Genomic DNA, 9,542 nt, shown 5'->3' on the forward strand with positions numbered 1-9,542 from the left:
ATGAACCAACCGGAAAAAGCACCTGAAGTAGTTATGGGCGCTCAGCCAGTGAACCAACAGGAGCAGTTCCAGCATGAGCAGTGGGGCCCAACCTACATCGACATCACTGTGGCAAGCTTTGTATGTACAAGCTCCACAGGGACACAGTACAAATACCAACTTTCTTCTCTTCTCTCAACTGCTTTGCCCTGAAACATCCTGTCAAGACAAATCTAAATACAATGCTCAATGATAAGCCATTGAACATAGAAAGAGCATTTATCCCACTTGTTAGTAGAACACGGACAACTGTAGTCTTCTGAATGGTATATACAAATAAAATGTTAAACGGGCTTTCCCTTTACAGAGGTTGACTGATTTGCTGGAAATGTTCAGCACAACACATGTTTGTGCCTTATTTGATATCCCCTCACCTCAGTGAACAAATCTGATGGTTTAATATGGGCTATCCTTAATTTGCAATTGCGCAGAAACAGTTTATATATCCATTATATTAAATCAGCATACTTCGTTGTTCTTGTTCCGCAGAAAATGTACAACATATAAAATCTGCTGGAGTGGTGTGACAACCGTCGACAACATAAAAACAGTGCTCTATTAAAACTGACAATTTTTAATACTGTAATTTTTTTTGAAAGTTGACATAAAAATCAGGCTTCTTGTTCACTCGCAGGCCACTATTGCAAGAAATGCGTTTGGAGTCTTTCTCCCCCTCCCCCAAACACAATTTACACTTTAGGTTCAATTTGCATTGTGTCCATGTGGTACTTCATACATTGATCTCTCAAAGATGTCCGCTGAGCACATTGCCTGGACTGCCCGTGTTCGGGCGCAACTGTGCAACAGGAGGTCGGAGTGAGTTGTGGATCTATGAAGGGGGGTGGTTGGCATATCAAGCTGGGTCTGCAGTTACTGTTTAAGACATTTCCATTTACTTTAAAAATTGCATACACACACCAAGCTAGAAGTCACAATGTCCTGTGCTTGAGCACTGAACTTCAAAATAAAATTTAAAAAATCAAGTGTTAGGTTGGCAGGAACATTTTATTGATGTCAGAAATGGTGCACCACACACACTAAGTTGACCATTAATAAAGTTCACATGAAATATTTAATGATCTATACAAAAGGAAAAAAAGGTAAATGTCATAATCCGTTACATAATTTGGATCAAGTGTGAAGCAAATAAGGATACACTGTTCATCAATGATAACAGAAGGGTCCTTACATAATACAAATATATTTCACATAATGACTTGAAGTAAACAGTTTCCTTACAAACTTGTAAAAAAAATATGCACAATGAAACACTTTCTACAAAAACTGCTATTGTGAGGTAAATGTGGTATGTTAATATATAAGGCTATCGGTTTAAATAGAGAGAAAACAGACTTTCCTAGTTCACAGAATTTTGCATTTGTTTTTTGGTGCTTTAATATGTTGTTTTAAGTCTCCATTTCATGACATACATGTTTTCTAAATACAGCATTACTGCAGAACCCTTTCCTCCTCTGCCCCTTCATTCATGTCCATGATGCAATCTTAAATTTTCACTATTACACAGGTTGAGAACTAGTCATGTGCAAAAAACAAAAAAGTAGACTCCCTTTAACTGCAATACATAGGAGCGATCATGAGTTCTTTTGGAAATCTAAATATAAACTTCCACATTTATCGTGCCTTTTAGTAAGCTTGTAATCAACAAGATTTGATATAGCATGTAAAAAGGGCACCCTCAGCCAGCTCCTGGGTTAGTAAACAAAATAAACCTGCAATTATATCATTTTGTCAACAGTTGAGCAGCTGGTACAATGATCAGCTTTAACCAAAAGGAAAGGTTTGCATTGCAGCAGGGACAGTGGCAGCCAGTGCAGTGGTGCTGCAGCTGGGACAGTGGCAGCCAGTGCCGTGGCACTGCAGCTGGGACAGTGGCAGCCAGTGCAATGGCGCTGCAGCTAGGACAGTGGCAGCCAGTGCAATAGGACAATGACAACTAGTGTGATGGCTCTGCAGATGGGACAGTGGCAGCCAGTGCGATGGCCATGCAGCAATTCTCAGAGCAGGCTGGAAGATGATACGCCAAATTTAAGTCAGTACTTCAGCTAAGAGATTAAAAAAAGTTGTCCTGCGTATGTATTGCTGGTTCAAAGAATCCAAGTGGGCTAAAGTTCTGTTTTACATGGGATTATTTCAGCTCTTAAAAATAATCCTTGTTTCGGTGTACCAAATGAACCGACAGCAGCCTGTTCACACCTCATGAGAACAGCAGGATAAGTAGTCAATAAATTTGATAATTGAGGTTTAAACAGACATATTAAAAAAAAAAACTACCTCTGAACATTCACATATCTGAATTCTGGTGAAATTATTTAAATATTATACAAGGCATACACTGTAATGGCTTTTCATGATAAACACGGAACATCAGCAACTCTACAAGAGATCAGAATAGTTATCCGAGATTTTAAACATATCCAGTCGCTTAAAGATCTACAGAGGTACTGCTAATGCGGTCTTAAGGGTTGCAAATTGAGAAATACGTTCAGTAGGAAGTTCTTTATATTTGTGAAAGAAAATTTGCATAGATCACCACCTGGATTTATTATCTACAATATCCTGTACTGCTGTTTCCATATTGCCAAGGGCTTTCCCGACCTGAGGAGTATCACTGAATTAGCCTTAGAGTGTCAAGACTGAGATATGATCAGGGTTACCAACCCTCCTGGATTGCCCTGGAGTCTCCAGGGATTAAAGATTAATCTACAGCTGCAAGCAACCCAGAAGAAAAATCATAAGAGCATTAAAAAAAGTGTTCTTTTCATTTTCTTTGTTATGAATTATAAAAATATTGAAGCTGGTGGGGAAAAAAAGACTGCTTGACAGGGCGGGTTGGTTGGAGGGAGGTCAGGTGGTGACACATCCAGAAATACATCCAACCAGAATTGGCAACCCTAGAAGTGATGCGAATAAGGCTTTTTTAGTGTCAGTCTGTAGTTGGTAATAATGTGAACGGGATCAAGAGTAACTCCAGAGTTTTTAGATGTAGTGTTCTTGTAACACTTTTACTGACAAATCGCTGTTCAACACCTCTTTTGTTTGGGAGTATGAGTGCGTGCGTGAGAGGAACAAAAAAGGAATGCCAACCTTTCTGACTCCAACCCGCCCTCCGCCAAAATGAAATGGTACGACTCCATACAATTGCAGTTTATCTCTATTGCAAAATTAAAATCTACTAAATTCAACTTTCTAGACATAAATGCAGTTAGATAAGGAAAAGGGTAAGAACTGCAGACCCAGCTCTGAATATTTAAAGGTGGAATCTCTTGGAACTATTCAGTACTATAAAGATAACCCTTAAAGATTTCCAATACAAAGTTACATAGGAAGCGATGCATCATCTGGGGTTTCTACTAGAATTTAAACTTAAAGTTCTAGGACTTTTTCCTTAGGGATTAAATCCCGAAAAAAAATTCACCTGCTCCATAGGATGGTCACAACAGACTAGAAAGGCGCTAATGAAGGAGAAAAGAATAGGCAGCCCATGTTAATCACCTTTTACTTAAATTCATGGTCCAGGTGGTCAGCGACAAGCCCCAACTTACTGGGCTGATAATGTAAAATTATTTTAAAACTCTGAGCAAGTATCCAATAGCCCTTCCAAGAAGTTCATTTGTCTGCAGCTTGTTTTAAGAATTAATCCACCTTGTAACCCGGGAGGCTAATTCTGTTCAGTGCTCCATGCAGTACCATTCACTTTTCCTCTTAATTGGCACATGGGGATACACATTTAAAAAAGACACCCTATCCCGAAACTCCATTACACCTTGAATTAAATTAAAGGTAAAGAGCCCGATTTTACAATGGAGTTATCAATCACTGACTTTTTAAGGTCTCAAACAAGCATATAGTTCACTTCCCATATAACTCAGTTGCTTAGAAATCTATTCATGCAGAGTATGTTCTGTGACCTTGTGGTATACACAATGATGTTATTTTCAGCTACATTGTGCTACAGTTCTTCCGGATCAGAAATAATCTCCTTTGGGTGAAACCAAAAATTGTAAAACTTTTAATTGAAAAGGCAATTCACATTGCATTCAGGATATTGAGCAAGATTAGTTGATTAATCGTGCTTACATTGTCATCATTTCTAGGCAACCAGGCCAGTATTTTACAAGCTTAAAATCAAAGACTGTGGAAGAAACATAGATTTTAATTTATCGGTGATGATCCCACCTTACAAATCCTGCCTTCCAAACTTGGGAGAGTTTATGAAAGAGATCTCCTTTGAGTCAGTGTCAGTAAGCTACATTTTAAAAGTAGCCGCCAGATTTGGCTAGATTACAAAGTCACAAATTCATCCATTATTCCTAAAATTTGTTAATGAAGATGCTTAAAGTACTATTATTGAGCTACAAAATCTCACTGCAGAAACATGTAATTTCTGAAATTGGTTTTAAGAATCTGAACCATGACGGCTATGCTCAAATAATTGCAGACAAGTTGGTCAAATTTGTTCATGAGGAGGGGTAAATTCTTAGCCAGTGTTGGAATATACATTTCAATCTACATATTATAATTGGATAAATTTGTTCTTCCCATTGTACATATTGCTACACTCAGCAGTTCAGTTATATCAAGAAATATGCCAACATTTGGCAGTTGACAATCAATAATTACTTATGATAGGACTGATCACTATAGGATAGGTGCTCTCATAACCTCTCAAGATAGCCCTACAGCCGGATCTACATTAGCAGCAGCAAATGCCACTATTCTACCTCTTTAGATTGAACAAAATTCACAAGGTCTTGGCAGATAAAATGCATTAGAGCACTGGACGAGTGACCAGGACAATAGAATCTAAAAAAAAGTGACTAAAATTTTACATCTTTAGCTACCCAAGTCTGATTATTCCTACTGCTATTATATATAATCAATTTATTCGATCCTGATCTATGAAAGCAGGAAACAGGAATCCACTATATAACATTCATTATTGCTGAGGTCATAGGAGGTCTTCACTCCATGTTGCTAATCAAATAATGTTATAACAGCTCCATTTTTGCCTGAAGGTGTAATGATGGCATAATACAATAAAACCAATTTACAGCAAGTGTGCGACTACAATTTGAATGTTCCTGAAATCCAAACTCAATTTTACTTTTATCAGTTGAATATTTCACAAAATTTCAATGGGAAGTATGTGACTACAGATCACTATTACCAACACAGTGATACACACACACACAGGGAAGCGGTTTAGTAAGTTGTTTTATGGTGCTTAATAACTTGATTTAGTGATGGACCAGTTATGGCTTTAAAAATGTAATCTATCGAATAAAGGTGCATGCGGAAAGATGCATTTGATGCAGAGTGTGGCCTCTGCCAGGAGTATTAAATTGCCAGGAGTATTAAATTGCCAGCAAATTATTACATTATCATCTAACCTACTGAAAGTACGCAATTAGTATTAACAAAACTCTCTGAACACACAATCCAGACATACTTTGACAAGTATTTTACAGAAAATAAGCTGATAAAAAGGAAGTTATATACAGTACCTGATTTAGTCTATAATGTTCTGACAAAAGTAGTCTAATATAGATGGAGTGTATTACGTAGATTGAATATTCTAATCACCTTGTTTTAAAGAGATTCATCAGAAGGTATTTCATAGCTTCTATTCTCGATGGCATTGTGATAAAGCCTACAGATTTGTGAAAACTAGATTCAATAACTGACCAACAACTGATGAAGTAGAAGATCAGCCATGATCTTATTGAATGGCGGAGCAGGCTCGAAGGGCCAAATGGCCGACTCCTGCTCCTAATTCTTGTATATTTGCTACATAAGAACATGAGACAAAATTGCAAATCTAAGTTTTCAACCAGACAATAATCGAGAGTGGGGAGAAAGTGAAAAAGGGAAGGGCTAGCAATTGGCCGTTATAATTTCAAGCAGTAAATGGAAACCTGATGTAACGGGAGACTGAAAATGGAAAGCAATGAAGTCTGCAAATAATAAGGGCAATAGCAGAAGTCAAAGTAAAACAAATGCTCCAAAAAACAATTGGATCAGTATACAATGATAAAACATACCTTAAACTAGAGTCAACTCCTCTGTCCTCTTTCAGATAAAAGAAACCAAAATGGTAAAAAAATGGTTTGCAGGCATATTTCATTTGGTATAAAATTCTAAGTGTAACTTTTCAATAGCCTTAATCACAATTAGCAGTCTATAGTCACAATAGCAACAAGAACAGTAATGCCTTTTAGATGCCGCACCATTCTGTTGCATTGTGATATGGCTGTAATGTTATCTGTTTGAAAGCATTAGTAGCTAATTGTCCTCAAATTGGTTGTGAAAAAGAATGATGGAATCAGTACAAGTCAGTTTGGGGATCACTGGGCCATTCCCTTGTGGCAAAAACCAATACAGCAGAGATAATCATTTCTGGTCTCTTCAATTTTGCTCCATTTGCACCAAGGTGGGAAAGGATAAACTGTGACTTTAATTGATTTAATCTCATTAGGTTTTGGCTAAACATCTACATCTTTTAAATGGCTTGGTCTTGCTGCTAAAATGGCTCCAATGTGAATTTGCCCGTGTCTTCGGTCAAGATATCCACACAAGAATGTCAGGCATGCACAATTGGAAATCTAAACTGATTTTTCCTCATTAGGATCACTCATTGTACAACACCTCCCACAGTATGGCCTGTTCATTACTGCCACTGTGAAGCAAGGGCTGCAGTCGCCCCCCCACCCAAATTTGTTTTTTTATATGATTGCTGCTTCACTCAGCAATGATTACAAGCCAGCAGGTGAAAGAAAACACTCATCCATAGGATGGAATTCTGACCGGACATGGAATTCAAGTTTGTAACTTGAAGTGAGGTAAAGTCTGTCAACAATGAAGTGACAATTCTTCTTCAAATTGAAATATTTGCTTTCGTTTTTAAAAACTGTAAAAAAAAGGACAAGTTTCTCATCCAACCAATCAACACAGGAAATATAAATCTTCATTAAAGCCCTTAAGTCACACCTGGGTTTTAGCTAGAAAATAAGATATCAACTGAAATGCATGGCAAGCATCCAAAACAATTTGCACAGCATTTGATAGTTATGCTTTGCTGCAAGTCACAAACAATTTCTACACAAGGTTGATGTTCATTCGAACAGGGCATGTCATTCCATAAGCAGGAAAATAATGTTCATTTTCTGCCAATTTTAATAGACATTAAACATACACGGACTTTCGCAGGTTTAGTCTACAGGCTATATTCAAAATGTACTGCCAACACCATCAGAATTGGGCTCTTCATTCAATAATTGAGCATGTTTGCATTTAGAGTGATTTAGTTTTATATAATTACAGTATTAGCAGTTTTGGTTTCATTTTCTTGTGGTCAGTAAAATGAAATAATCCAAAACTCAATTAATTTTGTTTGTTTATAAAACATATAGTAATAAAAGAAAAATTGTAGAAGACTACAACTCCCTACCCCACCCCCTCCCTGCCCCCACACACCCTAAGTAAAGTATTCTTTACTTCATTTATAGTACAACTTAGCTATGTTTTACAATTGAAGGACATGGATGGCAATGGACCAACAGTCAAAACAGGCTCAACATCCTAGCCAGAAAGATTTCTTGGCAAAATATCATGGGGAGAAAATGAAAACATTAAAGCACATTTCTCTTCGCTTAGGCAGACCAACGCACTCCAATGACAGTAATCACATTTGAGGATTTTCATGTTTTTTTTTTCTGTTTTAGAAATTCTAGAGTATGTCAGTCAGGATGTACTGGCAGCTGCTACAGGCTGGGAAGCAAGCCACAATTTTGCTGAGAATGAATACGCCTCACAATATTATAAAGAGATATAACTTGGAGCTAATTACCTCTCCAAAACAAAGGAGCTAATGCTTCAAAGTGGAGAACATTTACCTCAGTTTTCCCTGAATGGTGCCAGAGGAAATTGCTATGAGGAACAAGGTGATAAGGTTCTTCAGCCTCAGAGAGAGATGTCTCAAGTGGCATTCCAGAAATCAGAGTAAAGAAACCCAAATTTTAGATAATTCAGGGTAGCAGGACAAAAGGATTCAGAGTTGCGAAGGGCAAATTTAGGACAAATGGAATGGGTTACCAGGAAGTGTGTTTGAGCCGAGGTCACTGGATTAATTTAAGAAACAGCTGGCTACTATAATGGGAAGACAACAGATTTTGTATTATGGGCAGAGGAGGATCCTTCATCTGTCACTGTGTAAATTTCAAGTCCGACACGGTTATAATTTTAAGTTAAAGCAGAGCTACCTTTCCTCCATGGACTTGGTCTACCAGAGACTGAATCAAAAATGTTAGATCAATCTGACAACAAAAAATAGGCAGTGTGTTGACTAGGTGGACATGTAGCCTCAATGAAAAACGTTGGGCAGCCTATCTGTTTAGAAAACCCGGTTTGCTTAATGATGAACTGATGATGCAGAGTTAAGCTCAGTCAGCTATGTGAATACTGCTAGTATATGGTTCTAATGCAGGTCCAACACCAATCTTAAATCATATCAAGACACTTAAGGAGGGGATGCTTAGGGTCACGATTACTGTTGCTTAGACAATTTCTGATCACTGCACCACTAGATGTATTATAGGTCGATAAACTCGAGGAGACATCCTTTGACTCTAGACATACAAACCACAACCAGAGTTTACCTAGTATTCCATTTGTTCTTCCCAGATAAGGGAGATTTTCTAACTGACCCTTGAAATAATTCAAGTCAAATACAACTTTTTCAAACATACAATATAATTGTTAGCAACTTTACAGACAACTTTCTGAAACTACACAAACTATTTATGAATTATAAATAATGAAGCTTATGTACTGTAATCACTTGTGGCCTCAGGCAGTCGGGATGGAATACAGAATCAAAGTAAAATTACTTTGAATATATACAACTAGGCCCAGCAGGCATTTGTCGGTTTAACTAGATTTGTTACTTTTGACCATTTCTCGTTTTTCAACTCAAAAAAAAAGCAGCAAATTAGCACACTTTTAATGGCTATTATATTAGCAGGTTGTTACCATCAAACTGATGGGTAAATCTGAATTATAACACTATGCTTTTGCAACACTATGAAATGTATAAAAAGACTTTATGATCTTGCATACTGAACTTTTCAATATACTTTGCAACCATAATTTTCACTGTACAGAACTGCAGTTTCATCCTTTCACCCTGTACGTTGCAGTTTTCTAAAACAAAGGTCTTTTTTCCTGTAAACATTGCTAACGTTAACAATAGCATCCAATGGGAATTATTACATTTATGCAATGTTGATTCATGCTACTTTTACTAACGATACTTGCATTGGTACCTGCCTAGTCACGGCTTTCGAAATGTAGAATGAGGTAAATAAAGTCTTGTCCTAACTAATTTTTTTAAAGTTCATTTTTAAGCTTTTTTAAAATTACTACACTGAAATGAAATTGGTCAAATCATTAGTTCCGTTTGACTTAATGAGGCAACTGCTTTGCAG

This window comes from Somniosus microcephalus, chromosome 24 (assembly GCF_052327205.1).
Source record: "Somniosus microcephalus isolate GS21.2 chromosome 24, FLI_Smic_1.0, whole genome shotgun sequence".
Classification (NCBI taxonomy): Eukaryota; Metazoa; Chordata; class Chondrichthyes; order Squaliformes; family Somniosidae; genus Somniosus; species Somniosus microcephalus.